Source organism: Ochlerotatus camptorhynchus, unplaced genomic scaffold, assembly GCF_037179485.1.
Source record: "Ochlerotatus camptorhynchus isolate MF236.1 unplaced genomic scaffold, CSIRO-AGI_Acam_v1.1 ptg000064l, whole genome shotgun sequence".
NCBI lineage: Eukaryota > Metazoa > Arthropoda > Insecta > Diptera > Culicidae > Ochlerotatus > Ochlerotatus camptorhynchus.
In genome coordinates this window covers 3,999,935-4,022,245 of record NW_027040554.1, presented here as the reverse complement: position 1 = coordinate 4,022,245, position 22,311 = coordinate 3,999,935, and the positions used below count along the sequence as shown (strand labels likewise).

At 38.6% G+C, this 22,311-nt stretch overlaps 1 protein-coding gene across 1 annotated transcript in view; it reads left to right on the top strand.

The window, feature by feature from the left end:
• The first annotated feature begins 3,918 nt into the window (after nucleotides 1-3,918).
• LOC135696991 (plasminogen) overlaps nucleotides 3,919-22,311 on the top strand; it is a 48,178-nt gene continuing 29,785 nt past the window's right edge. Inside the window, exon 1 of the mRNA XM_065216536.1 lies at nucleotides 3,919-4,254. The gene's annotated coding sequence lies outside the window, so the exon portion shown is untranslated. The remainder of the gene's footprint in view (nucleotides 4,255-22,311) is intronic.

The window sequence follows — 22,311 nt, the reverse complement described above, 5'->3', positions numbered from 1 at the left end:
GAAGGTTTAATGAAGATTTTCGAAAAATCACCCGTCTATTCAGCAGAGCACTCAAAACAAAAACAAGGAACCTACAAGGAACGTTCGAAATCCTTGAAGGTATGTTATGGTGCGCTGTTGGTACACTACGAAAAACATAATTTTATCAACTTTTGTGAAAAGTGGGCTGCTGGATAGATTGACATGCGATCCATTCCTGTTCGAGCTTTTGCAATTTCTCGCTAAGACTTTCTTAGAGTATCACCTTAAATTGACCAGTTCCAGCAATGCATTACTAGCGGTGCCAGAAGTGTAGTGGTAAGCGTAATTATCCCTCACCCCAGCAGGCCTGGCTTCAATCCTAGTCGGCGCCACCGGGATGTTCTGAGGCATAACATCTCTGATCACGCTTTCCTTCGGAAGGGAAGTAGAGCCGTTGGTCCCCGGTTCATGAGTTGCTGGGTCGATAGATAGGGTCCAGGTGTCTGAGCTGCCTCCCTGGCGTCGGTAGCATTGGTGCTCAGCACGGAAATTAAGATCGACGGAAAACAAATCAAGGGGAAAAAAGCAATGCTGAACCAACATAACCAAATGGTTATCATTGTACTGAAATAGGTCGAAAGTCAGGCTTTATTGGAATCCGAAGATTCACGACGTACTTTTACATGACTTCTTGTTGCATATCCAAAATTGGTCTCTTTATCCAATCCTATTTTTCCCGAAACATCTTCAAATTCATTATTCATGCAACCGTACCATTAAAATTCGACCACACCATCCAGTTTTATGGCCCAGTCTCGTTTAAATTTCACGCATCGCTCACCGTTTGATAGACACACTGACTCACATTTCAATTAGTTTTTTTTTTTGTTCCTCTCACCACTCCAGCAATTGCCTTTTTCTTTCCCCTGACTTCCTTCCAGTGGCATTTTCGGATTAATTGACCAACACTATTTCAAATCAGACGTCGATCCGACTAAGATTTTTGTTTCTGTTTGTTTATGTGCTCATTTTGATAATGAGAAACTTAACCAATCCCAATCCACTTACAACCATCCACTAAGCAACCGTCGGAGAACCGTGAGAACTGAAATCAATCCGCTGCTGCGAGGAAAGTGCAAACCAATTCATATTCCATACCTGCTAGCAAACGCAAATTTACGTTATCAAAACAATCCAACCACCAAAAAAAAAACATTCACGTCGATGCAAAAGATTCCCATCTCGAGGGGTTTCACTGTTGCTGCCAGTTGTTTTTGTTTGGACTCCATCCACAGAAATTCAAAACAACCCAAAATTAAGTTCTTTTCACTCATCTCCCATGTTCCGTACAATAAGCCAAATTTGGGTAAACCGGCTCAAAGTAGTTTGCATTTAAGCACGGCAAAAAAAATTACCCATCGCTAAGTAATTTTCAATTTTTTCTACCCAAAATTAAGTTCAATTAACTCAAATTTGGGTATATCGCATATTACTCAATTTTGGCTTCTTGTACGGAACTAGACGGTTGAGTCGAATCTTTCGTTCTATTTTTGACAACAATAGCGAGAGGAAATGAAACGGACAGAGGTCAAATAACTCAAATTTGAGTTTAAAAAACCCAAGCGGTGGGTAGTTTTGTTTTTCTGTGTCCGTTCTCGCTCTTTCCCTCTCTGACGCACACACCTCGGATAACGATGTGCAATTTTAGACAACAACCCACTGCGGGTGCTGCACCCGCAGACTCCCATGATCATTCATGTTGTTTGCACATGGTCGTAGGAAAATTTCGTGCTCCCAAACGCCAAAACATAACGCGAATGAGCAACAGCTCGCAGAGACGGCGGATTTCTCTCTCGGCTGCTGGGTTTGGACTTCTTACAAAGCGCTGAACATTTTTCAAACATGTACAGTTATATTTTTACAATGTCTTAAATCTGGCAGCGTAATAGCATCATTAAGACTGCTTTCTGTTTGGTCTCGTGTCGCTCTTCTCTCTTCCTGGCGCACTGGAGCGCTCTCACCGTGATCCGCTTCCAAGTCGGTAGATCATATGGGGAAGTAACGACGATCACGACGACGACTACGACGACGACGACGACGATGGAGGCCTGCTCGCGTGCTCCTTTTTCCCTGTGGCTTGGTCAGTTTCCGATACGAGACTCGTCGTTTAACTCTACATAGGCGAACGCGACCGCGAATAACGTATGCTGTGCACGCTCTCTTTGAGTCGACCGTATATGCCGCAGCCCTCGGTTGGTGCTGCTCAACGGACTCACCTGTTCCTATTGGGTACTGTTCTTTTGGATGGAGTTTGATCAGTAATTTGGTCGCATCGATTCAAAGTGTAATAAAGTATTTCTTTATATGAAATGGGAAATTAAATGCAGATTTGATAGAGGCAGTAACAGCATGATTTTCATTGGGATAGTTCAGTTGAATATTTCAAAGAATACTTGGAGGCAGGGTTACTTCCACTCACTTGCTTTAAAAAAATGTTATTCGGAATTATGAAATCATGAGATGGTATAATGATAATTAGTACTTGTAAGTTGCAAGAAGAGGTCGTGAAGTATATATTTTTCACAAAAAATCTGTCAATATTGCTTTCAGTGTGTCACAATCAACGATTTTACGACTCGTGAGCGCTCACTCTGAGTGAACGCTCACGAATCATAAGATCGCTGATTGTGACGCTCTGAAAGCGAAATTTCCAGGTTTTATGAGTCAAACATATGCTTTACATCCTCTTCTTGTTACTTATAAGTACATTACATCATTATATCATTTAATGATTGTATAATTCCGAAAAACATTTTTTTATAGCTAGTGAGTGGAAGCAACCCTGCTTGGAGGATTTGTTCAACAAGGCATGGGAACTGCGAATACCACACAATCAGAAGTCGTATAATAATGTATAGAAAGAAACGTAAATTTCTACAGATTAAGTCAACATCAAATGTAAAAATGAGATGCAATGCTTAAGTCAAATAGCATAGAATTAAAAGTTTTGATTTATATGCAATGAAACATTTTTATAGAACCTATATAACGTAATAACTAATCGTGTAAAAAGAAATTCAAATTTGCACGTATATGGCCTACACTTTCATACGTGTAAACCATTTCTTTGCATTCTATACGATTTTAATGCTTTTTAATATAAAAATATTGCAAAATATTAAAGAGGATGATTTCTTGTTATTTAAGATTTAATAGTTTTTTCTTTATATATTATTAATTCAATTTTTATCCGTGTGTATTTTTCCGGAAAATATCAAATACGCCATAAATCGCAAGATTCAAAATAACCGAATTTTAGCTCAACTGTGAATGATTGATCATAACAAACAATTATGCAAAGTTTCATGAAAATTGGAGAAGGTCGCGTCAGATCGATTCGTCATTTGGCGTGTAATTGTTCAGTTATATCACATCATCGGGCTTCAACAAACAGATTTGACGTAAATTATGGAACGTAAACAAACATGTCATGTAAAATTAAGTGTTCCCAAACCGAAACATACGCAACTCGCCGAAAAGTACGCTTGATTGAATTGATTTTCTCGTTTCTTTCAACTGATTCTTATGTCATTTGGGCCGCTTGCATGTGTCGGTCTCTGGGCACGGAAATTTACATGACTTTTTCGTAGTGTGTATTTATGAACAAACAATATCCCCAACCCTGCTAGCTGACTTCATCGTCCATCTTTCTCTCACTCAGCGGTCGTCCCACAGCACTCGTCGTCTAATTTTTGTTTCCAGAGCATCGATCATCTGCTTCTCCGCCGACTGGTTTGGCGTTTGGCATCGACCACGACTACGGCAGTCCTTCTCTGTTGCTCGATCAGTTCGGTTCGTCGCTTGGATTTCCGACCGTCGTTCAACTCACTCGCGCGTGCCGATTTCTACGTTTTCTTCGCTCGCACTTCCGCGTTGGTGCACAAACATTACATTACAATCCCGGTCAAGTGCGGGGGTGTCATCGTCTTATCCCGATTTCCCGATCCTTCCCCCAGCTCATTCTTCCTGCCCCTGCCCGGGAAATCGATCGGGAGCTAGCAAGCGGTTGCATTTTAAGTGGATTTTCGGATCGTCGCTGTCGGACACAACCCGGTTATCGCCGCCAGCACCAGCACTTGTTCGACCGAGATTAGTGTCAACTCAATTCCACCGTGCACACAACTCGTATGGAGCGATCGTAGCGGACGAGTGCCCAGTATCTCTTGCCCTGCCCCTGGGGATGAGATCCAGAGTGTGTGAGGTGTAATTTCCGTGTCATCCCGCTGCTACCAGGTGTGTGTGTTTGTGTTTTGTGTGTATGTCTCCTTTCCCCTCTGTCTCTTTCTCCTTCAGTGTGTGATTAAGCAAAACATATAAAAAGGAAAAAACAACCATAATGCGTGTAGTGTCTCACTTTGGATGCGGTGATTTAAGCTAAATATCAGTGATTTGAACATGGCGAGAAAGTACAACTTGCTGAAATGGTTAATCCGTTTTGCTTTCCTCACCTCACTCTGGATGTGACGGCGAGCAAGAGATCGCGAGGAATAAGAAAATGATAACACAGTGCAACGAAATTCCACTTCCATGAGGACTGAGCTGATGTCTCCGGGTTGAAGTTTGAGAACTGATTTGGAATGCATTGTATTTATTTGAACATAAGAGCAGGTTTGTAGGGGACATTGTAAGTCTAGTTGAAATGGGGATAATGATAACCTAGTGAATGATGGCATCTAGGAATGTCTTGTGAAAAGAAAGAGCATTTGTATTTACTATTGAATTTAAATGCGATAATTGATTATCCTCGACAGATGCACAAATTTCAATGTGCATTTGACTTCATCAAGTTCTAGTTCAAATGTTCAACGAAAATTAATTGGCAATTCACATTTCGTCGGAGTGATCATAATCAAATAGTTTAATAGCAAATAGAATGTTCAAAGAGTTGTGAACGACTGTGGGCTTTGCTTAAGTTGTTTCTCAGTCACAATACTACTCAAATCAGGAAAAAAAAAATATATCCAAACTGATTATGTAAATTTTTTCCCTTGATTTGTATTCTGTCGATTTTGTTTTCCGTACTGAGTACCATTGCTAACGACGCCAGGAGGCAGATTCCACACCTGAACCCTACCTATCGACCATCAAACTCATAGATCGGGGGCCAACGGCTTTACTTCACTTCCGAAGGAAGGCGTGATCAGAGATTTTTATACCTCAGAAAATCCCGGCGGCGCCGACTGGGATTGAACCCAGACCTTTTGGGGTGAGAAGCAATCACGCTTACCACTACACCACCGACGCCGCTAAGCTTAAAGATCTGTAAGAGTAAGTTCCGATAAATTCAAGACAGTTCCATTAGCTTCTCTATTTTTTTTTTAAAGAAGCACTGCGAATTTCAGGAAAGTTCAGAAAACAGAGAGCTTAAGAAAATATCAGAAATATTACAGAAACATCACAGCAGTCCATAGAAATTAAGGGATGTCTAAAGGTTTTCAGGACAATTATATTTATTTCAGGGCAGTACCAAGAACTTCAAGGGCATCAGATAGGATAGTCAGTAAAGACACGGTATTACCAACCCGAAGGTGGCGGGTTTGATACCCAGTCTGGGCGAAGAAATCTATCGAGTTGGCAATTTTTTTGACTTCTCTGGACACATTGCTTGCCTCACAATAAAATGCATTGGTTCGAATTGAAAACTCTAAATTAATAACTGTGGAAGTGCAATTAGAATACTAAGTTTAGAGTCAGAAAAACGCTCGCTACAGAAATGTTATAAGCCGTGAAGAAGAAGAACCAATAACTTCAGGAAATTTGAGAGAACTTCACGGAAGCTCCTTGAAAATCACGACAGATTGTAGATCTTTTAATGCAAAATGCTGCAATTTTAAAGGAAGCATGGTTTCAAGACGTTCATGAAAATTTTGGAAACGTTAGGAAAGTAACATGAAATATGGGAAATGTGAGAAAATTTAGGAAGAAATTATGTGTCTTCCATGGCATATTTGAGAACTTAAAAAAAAAAACGGGAACTGCAATGAAATTCAGAAGACAGTATAATTAACGTCAACAAAAATGCGAGAGTTTTTAAGAAGTTCTGAAGTATCAGCACCGATGGTGTAGCAGTAAGCGTGATTACCTCTCACCCCAGCAAGCCTGGGTTCAATCCCAGTCGGAGACGCCAGGATGTTCTGAGGCATAACATCTCTGATCACGCCGGGAAGTAAAGTCGTTGGTCCCCGGTCTATGAGTTGATGGGTCGATAGGTAGGGTCCAGGTGTGAGAATTGCCTCCCTGGCGTCGGTAGAATTGGTGCTCAGCACGGAAAACAAGATCGACGGGAAACAAACCAAAGGAAAAAAAAGTAGTTCTGATTTCTCTGATCGAAGTCCTAGAGAATTTCAAAGGAGATCATAGATGTTCAGGAAAATTGCATAAACTTTTATTGAGCTCCGAAGAATTTTGGAATATTCCGAGAATTTCAGGAATGATCCGAAAACTTAAGAACATTGCGCGATCTTCAGGAATTTATATGAATATCATGCTAATTTCCAGATCATTGGAAAATTTAGAGAACATCAGGGAGGCATCGAAAACTTCAGGAAAGTCCATAGAAGTTCGGAGAAGATAAGGGGAAAGCTACAAGAGCTTCAGCAAAGTTTTTAAGGAGAATAAAAGACCTTCAATTATTTGAATTTGATCTTGAAACTTCAGAAGAATAGTGAAAATTTCTCGGAAGTCTTAAAGAAATTCAGAGATCTTTCGGGCAGTTCGAATAACATTAGGAAAACATGAAAAACATCAAAGAATGTCTAGACTTTTGGGGAAATTCAAAGATGTTAAAGAATCAAATCCGACCATTAATGGGCGGTTCCATGAATTTTAGGAAAATTTAGAGAACTTCATTGCAAATGCTAGAACTTAATAGATTATTTTGCTTAAATTTCAGGAAAAATAAGTTCTGTGAATATGAGGGAAGCTAAAAAAACTTCAGTGAAGTTTTAAATTTTCAGGAAACCTTTGAGAGCATAGGAGTCTAGAAAACCTCGTAAACGTCTTAGAAGTTCAGTAAATTGTAGAGGAGATCCGAGAACTTCAAAGAGATCATCATGAAAGTTTCGCGAACATCAGGAAAATGCGGGAACATTTAAAAGAAGTTGCTTAAATTTAGGGCAGTTTCTCGACAAACTCTAAGGAAAGCTGATTACAGTTTCATTTATTTAAGGAAATGGGAAAATTTTAAGATGCTCCCAATTTTCCAGTCAAGTTTTAAATCTGTAGAAATTATCCATGATCCAGAACCTTAAAGCAATGCACTTCAACCTATGAATATATGTTATTCAGCCACTCCAGAATTATTATGTTCAATGAGTGAAAGTGAGAATGAATTATGAAATATTTTAAAATTCATGAGAATCTTCTCTGGCGTAATTAAATTTATTCTATTTTAAAAAAATAAGCTTAATATGCGAAATTGAAAATTCCCTGAGAATTCCAGATTTTCAGCTAAGATAAATTTCCTGAATATTCAAAGTTTTTCAGCCATTTCCTGTTTTTTTTTTCTTAATTTTTTAGGTAGTTTATAACACTCTGCTTTTTAAAAAGATATTGATAATCTAAATTCAGTCAACTCTCCACATCTCTGTATTCTACAACTCGATATTTTCTATAACTCGATGGATTTCCATGTATTGAATTCTCCATAAGTCAATCTTTCCAGAAGTCGATGCCTCCTTTGGTCGATGTTCTGGTGGATATATTGAGTACCGAGAACCACTCGGCCACATCAGAACATATTTGTGGTGTCCTTGAGAAAAGAGTCCGTATCTTTTATCATACCAAAATCTAACATGAGGCAAACCAAACTTGAGTACTCAGGGCAGAAGTGCCAGGGGATTTAAGAAAAATCATCAAACGAGATCGAATAAATGTCTTCACATGTCTACACCGCTTCTGTTCAACTCGTAATCATGTTACAGTCACTATTAATCAATGGAGACTCATGGTAGTCTATTCGCATAGGAGTACAGAGCGAACACCCAAATCTTGATAACTTCAAAAAATATAGCTCATAAACGAAAAAAAAAACATCGCTTATTTTTATATGGTGCTTAAAAAAGCACTAATTATAACGAAAATATTTAAAGCATATTGCGCCCTTTATCTGCAAACCATGTAAACCATTAAAAAAACAAATACAATAAAAGTTTAGTTAACTACATCCCAAATTTATAATATCATTATACATCCCGAGTAACACAAATTCATATAACTATGTTGAGTAAACTGCTTTAAAACCAAAACGAGTCATATAAAGGTTATATATCCTGTTATAGAACATGTGTGTTGCTTGGGATAAGAATTTTTAGTGGTTCATAAGTTTTATTTTTTTTTAAAGCCAGTTTTGAAAAAAAAAAAATTTTTAGTCCGCTCTAACATGGAAACAGTTGCCCTTATGACAAAATAAAAAAGGTCGAATATTTTGCGATAAGGTGCAAAACTTCAATTTTTACGAAATTTTGAGAACCACTTTATAGTTTTGCTATGGAATGGATGAATATCTATATTTTTAAATTGATGCCATTATTCATAATCATAAAATCAGAGAAGAAGGATTTAAGGAGCATGATAAGGGTATACACTCAATGAACAATTTAGGTTTTAATGACGGTTAAATTTTGCTTCGACAATAACAATATAAATCCACTGTTATTTTTAATTTAGGAAGTTCAAGAATCTTGAAACATTTTATAATTTTGGGTACCTACTAGCATGCTTGGCATACACAGTTTTGGTCACAAACTGCTCATTTGCTAATAACTTTACCCAGAGTTGACGAAACATAGTTATTTTTGAAGCAGTAGATAGAATAGAGTTTAAGCTTATTAAAGATACATAAATTAAAGTAGGTTTTAATTCTTGTAATAAACTGTATTTGTTTTTGCGTTGTAAAAATGAAGTGAAAAATGCTCGCTACACATCGCGGACTTTTAGTGTAAAAATTCATTGGTGTAGATTCAAATGTAAAGATTTATCTACTGTTTGCATACCTATAGTAAACTATGATCCTAATCTATCAATTACTTTAAAGAAAAACAAATTTCAACAACTGAGTAAAAAGCTATTAACAAATGAGCAGTTGGTTTGTACAACTGTGTATGCCAAGCATGCCTACTAGAATGTAATTAGTTTTTATTAATGCGATCACTAAAGCTATTCAAAGTCTCTTATATTTTAAATTTCATAGAAATTTTTCGAAGTCTGTTATCGCTACTGGGATAAATGCGTGTCGTAAACACGAATTTCGCAAACAGAAGGAATAAAATTTGAAATTGTTTTAGACATTTTGAAATTTAATTAATTGAGATCCGAGATAACAAGACTGGAATATTTACAACAAATTTCAAAATTGTGAGTCAGATTCCTCAGATTCTGAAATAGAAATTATAGTGCCGAATAAAATTTTCAATTTCTGGTCCTTAAAAAAAGTATGTTTGACGGCAATTTCAAGATTCTAGAGCAAAGATTCAGATTTCGAATTTTGGTAGGTTTTCCAAGACCCCAGATTTGAAAACAAAAATCAACTTAATGGTTCTTTAAAAAAATTCAAGATTCATGGGCTTGAAGAAAATATGCATGATTCTGGAATTTCGTGGTATAACCTTGGGAATTTCTGAAGAACTTTAAGGCGAACTTTAAGGGAATTCTAAGTAGTATTCTTAGACAGGATAGGAGTGCCTGGTACATGGAGTCAACAATGTAAAAGTGAAAAAATGACTGCAAAACGGAGTATATGCGATATGACAATGGAGTGATGCTTATTATTAAAATACCCGGAGATATTGTTTATTTTTTGCACTGGTGTTACAGTTTTTTAAGGCACAACTAGGAACTCAAGCTTATCATACAAGGATAATCGGCGTCGAAATCTCGTAAAACACATATGAAATAGAATTAACGATGGGCCCAATCTTAGATCAATAGGCCAACATTAGACCCATTTCCCCTACATATACAAAACAATGCTGGAATTGGGAGAGACCATTAGGGCACCCGATTGAAGCGATTTGGACGGGAAGAGTGGGAACGCCAACTCGCTATTGGTAACATTTCGTGGATAAAGGGTGATCTATCCTCCTCACTCATTGGGGCATCTTTAAGTTCGGGGCTCGTCTTTTTCAGCAATTTTGCGATCATATTGCTGGAAGCAGATTCTTCACTGTCCCTTAAATGCGTATAGGCGACTTTGTCTATCGATCCACCCAATCCATTTTTGGAACATCATACAGCGACATGTTGAGGACAATCAGAGGTTATTAAGCTTGATCAAGACAAATAGAGAAGAGACGCCACTCTTATCGGACTTAGTTTCCATGCTACCATGGGTGGTAGAGCACTATCATGCATCATCATGCATGATCATAAAAAAAGTTTGAAGACATTTACAATATTCTGGAACAAAGATTCAGATTTCAAATCTTGAAACGATTTCCAAGATCCCAGATTTAAAAACAAAAATCAATATCATGGTTCTAAGAAGAAAATTTAAAAGATTCATGAACTTGATGATTCTACATTTGTCAGATGAAAAGGACGTTTGGAAACAAGGTTTAAGGAACACATAGCAGAGGTAAAAAGGCTAACAAAGAGATGGATAAAAAACTTCATTATGAATATCAATCCAAGGTTGCAGAACATATCTTTACAAAGGGGCACAATTTGACAAAGGATAACATTAACATCCTGCAGAGTGTATCTTCGTCTTGGAAAGTACACGTAGCAGAAAGTTTAGAAATATTTAAACATAATCCATCAACATTCCTTAATAGAGATCAAGGAAATGGATACTCGAGACTCTTTAGCATGTTACCTAAAATTACACATCGTAACATGCCTCTACCTGTTGGAGACTAAATTTAGATACCTGGATAGGTAAATTGGGACATGGCAGTGGATTCCTGCTGATTTGTTGTACCTTTTGATTAATATTTAACTCATATAGTTTAAGATGCTAATTTCAAATAACAGTGGTAATTTTTATACGATTGATGGAGGAGATGAAAGTCTAGAGTTGATAGTTCCGTTAGAGTACGGCAGTGTGAAAATTGCATATAGATAGTAGATAGCGAGCTAGGACAACTTTTAAGGAAGGTACAAATCGGTTTTTTCATCTCTCTTTACCAAACTCCCCCTTTGGAGAAGGATGGTGAGGAGTGCCCAATGTTTGATAGATATTAGCTTCATGCAGGAACTTCAGTAACCGCTTTTCACTGTCATCATCGCTGCATAGTGCCTAAAGACTAGTTGGATCGATATCATGTTTCGTCCTGACTGCTTCAAGTTTCCTGCAGTGTAGAATTACGTGCCGGACATCCATAACAGTTCCACAGCATTCGCATGTCGGTGGCGATGATTTCTTTAATATTCGTGTGTCAGCCTGGTATGGCCGATGCGCAAACGAGTGAGTACTCGCTGGTCGGCAGAACTTTTCTGATCGATTACCTTTTTCGTCGCACGTTTTATCTCCTTCAGTGCCTCCCACTGTTGACGGACGGCTTGGTTCATTGCCTTAATGGCATCTTTTCCTGGAATACAGATATTGATTGGCGGATTATTCCGTGCTTCTCCGGCGATTTCTGTCGGCTCCTTCGTTTCCACGGATGCCAGCGTGGCCGGGAACCCAACACAAGTGAATCGGACGGTTTCAAAGCAGACATTCAATTTATTGGATCCATGGATGCTGCGATTTGCCACTTTCTATTGCTGAAAGACAGCTAGCCGAATCGGACAGAATGATCGCGTCAATTATTGTACTCGCCTCGTTGACAACCGATTTGATCGCATAGGCCTCCGCCGATAAAAAGCTACATTGTGATGGAAGGCCTATTGCGCTCTGCACGTTGCCGCTGAATACTCCTGCTCCTACTCTGTCTTCACACCTAGAACCGTCGGTATAGATGCTAGTTCAAATTTGATAAAAATACAGATGGGACTGACTTGCGATTACCGGCAGTATTAATAGGGGAAATTGATGTTATTTCGGCCTAAACACCCCTAATTTGGGCCCATACATAAATTCAGCAATCGACTAAATTTTCAAAACCTACCAAAATGTCCATTAGTACCGTCTCAATGACGCGTTCACCTAGCTTAAATTGATAAATAGCAGATTTTTAGCGATGAGCTCAATCTTGGATCCATAGGCCAACATTAGAGCCATTTCCCTTATACAACTTATTTACAATTGGAATTTCTTTAATTTTTCATGGACGATGTTCCGTGTTACTTGGATAAAACTTCGTAGTCTGAATATAGCATAACATAATTCAAGAGCCACATGTGAAAAGGGCATACAAGCTTTTTGTAAACAAACCTTTGTAGGCCCTCTTCTCGCCAACCGAGGGTCGCCCACGCAAACTAACAACATCATCGGGAAGGGGAGAGCTTTCCCTTGATTTGATGGTTTGCGTTGGTGTCATATGGGTGGCGAGAAAAGTGCATAAGAAGATTTGTTTACAAAAAGCTTGTATGCCCTTTTCACATGTGGTTCTTGAATTATCAACTCTGTATAATTGATGTTCAATGATGACTGTTCAATTTCTCTAGCTTAAAAAGTGTACTTTAAGTTTGATGTTGATGTTTTAATTTAACTTCTACAACTCAAGTTGACTTACTTAAATTCATAGTAGAAAGGTATCCTGTGGCGGTTTTGTACAACAAATTCCGTTCAGGCATAAATTGCTTGTTTATTATTATTGATGTATGTAGGGGAATTTACGTATTCTCGGCAACCTAAGCAGCGACCTTCTTTCTATAGCCTTTTTCTCTATGGAACGCACACATATGCAGTATTGGTTTGTTTACAATCTTTTGCTGCCAGCTGCTCTAACAATTTCAGTCGAAAGAATTGTCAAAAACTGTTTTGAAACGCTTTTACAAAGCTCCAATCTTCTCTAGTGAGAGCGAGTATTGTCGGCAACAAGTTTTTCTTCGTCAACCGTTCCATTTGAACTGCATGTAAATCTGCTGTTCTATTATCGGCAACTCGAAATCAGCTACAATTTGTAGTGCGTGTGTTTCATTTCAAGAAAACCCTGCTAGATTGCTTTTTCTCAGTGGTAAAAATATAGTCAAATTGAAGCTGAAAGCATAAAGAATCGTTTGTATGCATTCAGCGAAGTGTTTTCGTAAGAAAATCCAGTGAAAATAGTGCTTCAATTTGGGTTGCCGAAAATAGTCTGTCATGCCGAAGCCGTCATTTCCCCTACATCTATTAGAACTCTCGCATTACATTTTGCGTTTATATTATAACATGGAATATGATTTTTAACCACATATTTTTAGAAGTCTTAAACAAAGATTTATAGAAAATCTCCTAGATGCAAAATGCATAAAGCATCCCCAACACCTGCAAAACTCTTGCCGCCCAGTGTAATGTGACGCATTGACAGTCCCCCATCGACGGTTTTGGTACGTCAAGGCGCAACCATATATTGGCAGCTGGAGCTCAGACATATTCAAATTAAGGCCTGGCACAAAAGAGCCAGCAGAGATAGCGCAGTCGAAAAATGAATCGCATTCGGAACAATGGTGGTGGATATCGCCGAATCATCAGTCAGTCAGCTCAGTTTTTGCGCCAAGGAGCGCACAGCTTGAACATTTTTCCAACCGTCAAACCGTTGGCGAAAGAAGAAAACTCGAACGATAACAGTAGCACGTCCAGCAGTACCGTAAAGGTTCAAAGACCGGACGCTTAGTCCACAGATCAAAATAGCACGTACACTTTACCATGGTATTTTCAAACCGTCACACATAGGGTGGATATATCATTGACATACGTTCTTACTATGGTGTGATTTAGATTAGTTTGGTTACCTTAATTATAGTGGCTTTCAGCCTTGAACTTCCCTTACACACAGGGATGGATCGCTCATTTGACACTTTTTCATTACTTTTTAATAGATAATGCTTTACGTTACATCCAATTGAATTTTCAGCTAACCCATCTTAAAATAGATAGTTTTGTGTTATTAATCCCCCAATCAATATTCATATTTTTCCCACCGCAGAGCCACACTCTCTGTTTTCACTGAAGGTGCACTTGAGAGCGCTCTCGAGTGCACCTTCAGTGAAAACACAGAGTGTGGTTCTGCAATGCGAACATTTTGCATTTTGATACGGAGATTATTAGCATTAAACTATCTATTTGACGATGGGATATCTGAAAATTCAACTGGGTTTTACGTTAGCATTCTATAATAAATATTTTTTCACGCAATAATCTTAATATGAAACAACAAATCGTCCAGTATTCTGTGCATTACGGTAGTGCTGAGATGGAAAGGCAGCAACGGTGACGACTATGCCGATGACTACGACGACGACGAAGATGACGGTCGTGCTTCTGTGCAGCAGTGCTGCGAAAAATGTGAACGCACCAGGGTGAAACGGATGATGGTGGAATATTAAAGCTTGGACCAGTTATTTATTCTAATTAAAAGTGGATTATCTAGTTGTGCGCTTTCGCGGAAGTTTTCTTTTGGAAGCTGCTCGAAGTGAGAAGCAAAACACGTGCGAATAAGTGCCGGAAGGAAGGAAACTGGTATCGAGTGTCGGATTGATTGTGATTGATGAAATTGGAAGCGAAGATAGTGAGTAGAATTTTGTCCGAGCGATGTCTTTTATGTATGACCTATTTGAACGTTCGAAAGCATTCGAGCTTTCACTGTCCATTCAATGGCTTCTTTCGAATGAAAAAGTCGAAAGCTTGAGAAACTGACCTAAAGTCGATAGCATGCTTTTTTTTCCTCTCGCCAAATCCCAAACATGACAAAACATTCAAGGTATGTGATAAGTTTTTTCACCATCCCAGCTCTTCTCCATTTTCACTCAATTACAATCAAAATATTCATTTCAATCTCTCCAACAATAAATTGAGGAAGCAATTTACCGAGCACAACACCACACACAGAGCGGAAAGAAATAGGACTATTGCCCAACTGCAATGAAAACAGCTTCGATTAGATACATTAAACTTTTTCTAAACAGCCAGCAACGATCCAAACAAATCCAACCATCGGGTAAACACCATTATTATCATCACAATCATGCTCATCATCATCCGTTCCATCTTCGTGGATCCAGCGAAAAGAAGCATTGCAAAAATCAACCGGATAAATATACATAGACCGGAAAATGCTCTTCTTTTTTTTCGCTAAACGGCATCATCATTACCACCCTTGCCCACGACGACTCCCGTTTGTTCGCTCACCAGCTGATGGTGTTTTTCCTCAATTCTGAAAACGAATCCGTTTTATTTTATTTTTGCGCCATGTTCACCGGAGCACAAACGATTATAAAACTTATACTGCTCAACGGCAAATGAAGGGGAGCCTCTCTGTGAGTGATAGTTTACTGAAACGGAAGAACACATCTCGTGCCCAGCAGCAAACACTGCAGCGGTAGCTGAAGATACGAAACAAAAAAAGGAGAGATCAAAAAGCAGAATCCATCACGGACAGATTGCAGCAGGTCCAAATGTGGAACTTGCCCCATTGTTGCTGCGGGCCGGAGTCTTTGGAGCAAGAAGGAAAGTTTCCAGCCCATTATTTGCAAATTTGCTCCTATAGCAAGAGGCTCGTTTCGGTGCTAATTTTATGGTAGAAGGAATCGTAAAACTCGTGCCAAAAATTGATTGCCGGTCGTTGGCGGATGTTTGCTGCGAGGGTTACTGAACCTGGTTGGCTAAGAATGTTTAATCGGGAAGTAATTAGCACACGAAAGCAGTTGGAAAGCTTGTGCAAATTATAACAGTAATTTTCCCAGCTACCTGGGAAGATAAACTATCTCGAATATATTTGTTCTGTTTGCAGATTTTGGTGCCATAAAAGAGAGGTGGGTCCAAATTTGTAAATAAGAAGAGAAAATATTTAAACTTTTCTGCCCTCTGCTGCAAATAACAAGAAGAGTTCTTCCTTTAGCAGCAATGCCGGTGTCATCGGTAAACAAAGATGTGTGGCAATCCTGAAGCAAATCAGGGAGGTCCGAAGTGAAAATTTTGTACAATATAGGCTCAAGAATTGTGAAAGGAACTTCAGCTCTAACAGGTATTTAGTTGATCAGATTTGCAATTTTGATAATTTACCTGTAGAGTTTTGTCATTTAAATAATGCTGAACAAATTTTGTAGTACAGAGTGGAAAATTGAACTTTTTCTAAATGGAAATCAAATCTTCATGCCAAACACTGTCGAATGCATTTCTCAATGTCTAGAAAAGCTATTCATGTTGAGCAGCCTTCAGATTTGTTTGAACGAATTAAGTTGGTAACTCTTAAGAGTTGATGAGTAGTTGAATGTCCATGGCAAAATCCAAATTGTTCATCTGCAAAATTCGAGTTGGTATTGATGTGAAGCATCATTCTATTCAAAATTGTTTTTTACCAAAAGTTTACTTATTGAAGAAAGCAAACTTATTGGACGCTTCAAATAGATTTTTATCTTGTTTCAAAATTGGAACAACTTTTGCGTTTTTCATTTGTGACTTTTAAGCAGATTAGTATGAGAATCTGAAGGATCGAAGAGGAATTTTCCACGAATCGATATCCAAGCAGGATTACTTCGGGTAGGGTCCCGAACAAGGATCGAAGAGAAATGAGAGTTGAACAAGATTAAACATTTGCAGGTAATATTGCAGCACAGGGAAGTGTTGTTTAAATTTGATGTAGCTTTTGGTAGCAGTAACACTTCCTTCAGGAAAATGCTAATAGATCGGCACGGCAAGAGAACACGATGCGGACTGAGAAATTTTTCAAAAGTTTGCACGTATTATTTGAAGGGTAAACAAAACTAGTAATGCCCTTTCTGCGCGAACCGAAGCTTGCCTTTACGCAAACCACAAATTCCCCCTATATCAGATGGGCGATGTTGGTTTCAAGATACAAGCTTTTTTTTTTGCGCGAAAAGGGCATTACAAGATTTATTTTTTCTAATGGTCCTTTTTTGAATGTAACGCGATAATGCACTCGTTGACCATAATTAATACATGAATAAAACTGCAAAAAAACGTTATCTTCCATTTAATTTCATTTAATTAATTTTGGTATCCATTTTTTTTTTTTTTTTTTTTTCCTTTGGTTTGTTTTTTCCGTCGATCTTGTTTTCCGTGCTGAGCACCAATACTACCGACGTGCCAGGAAGGCAGCTACCACACCTGGACCCTACCTATCGACCCATCAACTCATGAACCGGGGACTAACGGCTTTACTTCCCATCCGAAGGAAGGCGTGATCAGAGATGTTATGCCTCAGAACATCCCGGCGGCGCCGACTGGGATTGAACCCAGGCCTGCTGGGGTGAGAGGTAATCACGCTTACCACTACACCACCGGCGCTGTTAATTTTGGTATCCATGACAGATATGTATTTCGACTACAATGTGCAGTCTTCATCAGTGTCATTCCCCCTAAAGACTTATAAAAATCTAACCCCTTAAGTATTCATCCATTACTCAGCATTCCACTAGCAACTCAAGATCATTATATCATTATGATGGCTACCAAGCCTTTAGGAAATTTCCTCATTAAAGAATTGTATAGATTTTTCTCCTTTACTTTACTTAAATTCCTGGTTATTAGTTAGGTAGGTTCCGATTCTGCACGTTGCATTTTCATTTTTAAACCTAATATCTTGACATTTTTACCTAGGGGATGAGTACTTAAGGGGGTTAGATTTTGGTAAGTCTTTAGTGGGAATGACACTGATGAAGATTGCTGATTGTAGTCGAAATACGTGTCTGTCGTGGATACCAATATTAATTATGTAGAATTAAATGTTTCATTCAGTGGCACCAGTGGTGTAGTGGTGAGCGTGATTACCTCTCATCCCAAGTAGCACACATCTATCACTAAAAGTTGCAGCAACTTGAGTGTGACTAAAATCAGTCCTACAGCAGATATTTCAACCGGTTTGTGACAAGTGTGCTACTAGGGATCCCAGCAGGCCTGGGTTCAATCCCAGTCGTTGTAAAATTATTAGGACGTATGTAAAACCTTTACATGAAGATATAGCGATTTGCTTCATGGAGCGAAAATGTGCATTTAAGAGCACTTACAAGTTTGTAGAACATTGAAAAAATTGAAAAATTAAAACTAAAAAGTTATGGTAAAAATATGGTTTTAAGGGAGTACTAGCGTTAGTAGTCCATTTTCACCCTATAACTTCGTCCACTTGAAAGATAGAAAATTGACGTCTTGGACAAAGTTTCTTTAAACGACTTTATTTACAATGTTTTTTTAGATGTTCACCATTTTCAACAAGACATAAAAAAGTTTTTTTTTTATCTTAGTGTATACCCCCCTTAATCAAAAATGTTTACTTCTCAATTAAAGTACTCAAAAATGAAGAAACATTCTAAAAGATATCTAAATGCTATACTCAATATTGGTGCTCAGCACGGAAAACAAGATCGACGGAAAACAAATCATCCAATCAAGAAAAAAAAAATGTTTCATTTTTACTTACGCATTCCGCTAACAACACATTTTCATTATTTCAGAATATATTTTGTTTTTCTATAAGTTCAATAGTTTATAAGTTTATAAGTTCATAAGTTTATTTTTTGAAGGAAATAAGATTAATATGACGACTGATTTTTACAATTTCAAATGATGCATTGAAAAAAAAAAACTGGGTTTAAATATTTGGAAAACGTGCTGAAGTAAAGTGGACCTGTTGCCATAATTAGTAAATCTAAAGCATGTAAAAGCATTACCTTCCACTATATATTAGAAAGCGTAAAAACATCTGACTTTTTTGGCTCTACATTTACAAATTTACTTGTAACATCAGCAAACATGGATATTTTTGAATCTTTAAGGTTTAAAGCAATAGTCCGGGAACAATTTTATTAGAATATCTTCTCATAATATTCCCTAATACGTACACACAGAGATTATTTTACTGGGGTCAGTAATTTTTTACTGGGTTTTCAAACAGCTGAAAAAGTCAGTAAACTGAAAATAACGGTCACACGTAATGCAACGAACAATTTTAACATATTTTATTTTTATCATCAAATAAATGTAATAAGAACAGAGTCTGTATAAATTTCAAGAAAAAATTACTTTTATACAATTTTTTACAATTTTTTTAAGTTTACTGACTTTTTCAGCTGTTCAAAAACCCAGTAAAAAATTACCGAACAGGGAGGCCGTGATTTTGTGTGTAGGATAGATTAATTAATTTCTTTGCTATTTAATTGAATCAATCTATTAGAGTTGGTTGGAAATGCTATCTAACATGAAGCTTTGTGTGATAATTTATTAGCTAGTGAGAAAGGTCTGAAGAGGGTAGGTAGATAATTCCACTAGAGTAGAGTAATGTATTTTTCTTGGACCTATTTATGTCGTCTAAATGAATGCCGTTTTTTTGATCTATAAATGAAACAAATGGACATGAAAAATGTGTGTTTGGTGAAAAGTCTACCTGACTAGTTTCAAATTATACTGAAAAATAATATTTTATTCAAAATAAGATGTAATTGAACGTTTTTATTCAGCAATGAGTTTGAATCATGATTGGACCTAAAAATGCATCATGGTTGTATGTACCTATTATTTGAAGTACCATTTGTACGTTTGGGAGCCCGCAGGATCGAGTGTCATGAACTAATCGACGCAGTTTGATGACATCGGAATATGTCTTGGTATGTGTGTGTGTGTGTGTGTGTGTGTGTGTGTGCGTGTGTGTGTGTGTGTGTGTGTGTGTGTGTGTGTGTGTGTGTGTGTGTGTTTTTTTTTTTTTTTGGCAAGGAGGAAACCTTCAAAACGGCCATCGTGCCACCGCTTGACGACTGGGCGCACAGTCGCGGTGACACGGTGTGTGCCCTTTTCCCCCGGAACCACTTGTCGTATTACTTCGGAGGGGGCCGTGCATTACGCACCTCACTTTACCTCAGCTAATTGGCGCTTCCAGTTCGCTGATCGTCTCTCCAATTTGTGAGCCATTTATCTCCCAGCGTCACGTTCTACTCGGTTATCCCTGGTGGTGGATACAGCCTACTCTGACGGAGAGTTCTCCCGGCTTCGGCTTTCAGTTCGCACTTGTGTGAGCACATTACTACTTTCTAGTTGGTCTTCCCGCCATTTTCGCTGCAGCGCTGACATGATCTGCGTTACTGCTCTGCTGACGGCGTTAAAGGTGCCCTCCTCTCGACACTTTTCATCGACGACATTCTCCGTGCTAAGGAAGAGCATAACCTCTCGCAAATCTAGGACATTCGAAGACCACGTGCTCTGGTGATTCTTCCACATTCCCACACTCCGGACAGAAGGGTGACGTTGTGTGTCCTAACCGATGCAGGTACTTCCTGAAGCAGCCATGACCAGACAGGAACTGCGTCAAGTGGAAGTTGACTTCTCCATGCTTCCTGTTCACCCAGGTCGAAAGAGTCGGTATTAGCCTGTGTGTCCATCTACCGTTCTCTGCTGCATCCCACTCCTGCTGCCACTTAGCCATCGACTCCGTTCTCACCATTTTTCGTACTCCTCTGGTTTCTCTCGTCATATAGCACTCGTAGTCCTCCGCCAAGGTGATGCCGATTGGGATCATACCGGCGATAACGCATACTGCCTCCATCGAAATGGTTCTGTACGCACTCACGACTCGCATGGCCATGAGCCGGAACGTACTGCTCAATTTCCTTTGGTTCTGCTTCATTTTCAGCGCTTCAATCCAGGCTGGACCTCCGTACCTTAGTATTGATGAGGACACACTAGCCAGAAGACGTCTCTTGCTGCTGCTTGGACCAGAATTGTTCGGCATGATTCTGGCTATTGCGTTGATGACCTTCGTCGCCTTCTCGTAAGCATATTCGATGTGTTCCATTTGAACTGCATGTAAATCTGCTGTTCTATTATCGGCAACTCGAAATCAGCTACAATTTGTGGTGCGTGTGTTGCATTTCAAGAAAACCCTGCTAGATTGCGTTTTCTCAGTGGTAAAAATATAGTCAAATTGAAGCTGAAAGCATAAAGAATCGTTTGCATGCATTCAGCGCAGTGTTTTCGTAAGAAAATCCAGTGAAAATAGTGTTTCAATTTGGGTTGCCGAAAATAGTCTGTTATGCCGAAGCCGTCATTTCCCCTATCTGCTAAAAATCAAAAATAAATTTCAAAATTATTTCCAATATTTTTTTTTTGCTGAAATGCGCTTGAACTTTCAATGAAATTTCAAATTTCTTTCCGGTTAAAAAAAACATTTTGTTTGAATAGAAGTCGAAGTCCGTTGTTTTCGGAGTTGATCGATTTTCATCCACAATCCTGCAGAAAAGTATTGCAAAAGACGTCATTTACCCTACATTATCAACCGAAGAAATTTTTAATGTTTTGCTTTATTATGCATTTCACCAAGTGCATCGAATTAATCCGAATCGGACAAACCACTGAGTTCGATTTATTTCAATAAACACCATTTCCCACTAGCAGTGCAGCAAATGTTAATCGACTGCAATCTGCAATGGTGATGATGTTGATGATGAATTTGAATAGGCGGATTTGATTTGCTTTTCATTTTCATCGTTGTGTAACTGATCAATTCGGTCGTGGAGCAGCGTTTTTCATTCGAGAAAATTAGATGCACTACTCTGAAAAGCATTCGCCTGATCTATTCTCAACACGGTGCGAAAATTGGGTATTGTTCGTTTCATGGGGTTCGAAAACTGTACTATTATGGAAGAAACGATGACGATATCGTAAAGCATTTGCCGGTTATGTCAGTTGGTGCTGACCGAACGGTGGTGTTCGATATGAAACATAAGAATGGGAATCAATAAGTGGAGGAAATTCTGCAATTAGACTTTCTAATGGCTGCCAGAGGGGAATAATATCCTCTGCTCATACTGATGGCTTGCAAATTGATTAATTATCTTTTTGATGGACGTTGGATGCCCGAACGTATTGGAGTGAGTTTGCGAAACAGTGACTTAATTGACTGACTGCACAAATAAAAATAATAATACCACACGCAACTCTCTCATCTTTCCTTTGCGCAGCCGGAGGAGAGAAATTGTGCAAATTAGCTATCTTCTTCAGTTGGTATCATCTTCTTTTGGCGTGTGTGCAGCCGGAGGCGATTGGTTCTATTTACCTCTCTGGCTTAAGGGGACCATGCAATAATTACGTAAGCACTTAGGGGGAAAGGGGTTTTAGAAATTGTCTTACGTTTTCTAACGAGGAAGGAGAGGGTCTCGGAAATATCTTACGTAAGCATGAACAATTTTAATACAGACCATTCGAATGTTTTGGTCTCCTTTTACAATCACGCACGATGAAATATTAGAATCAGTACAAAC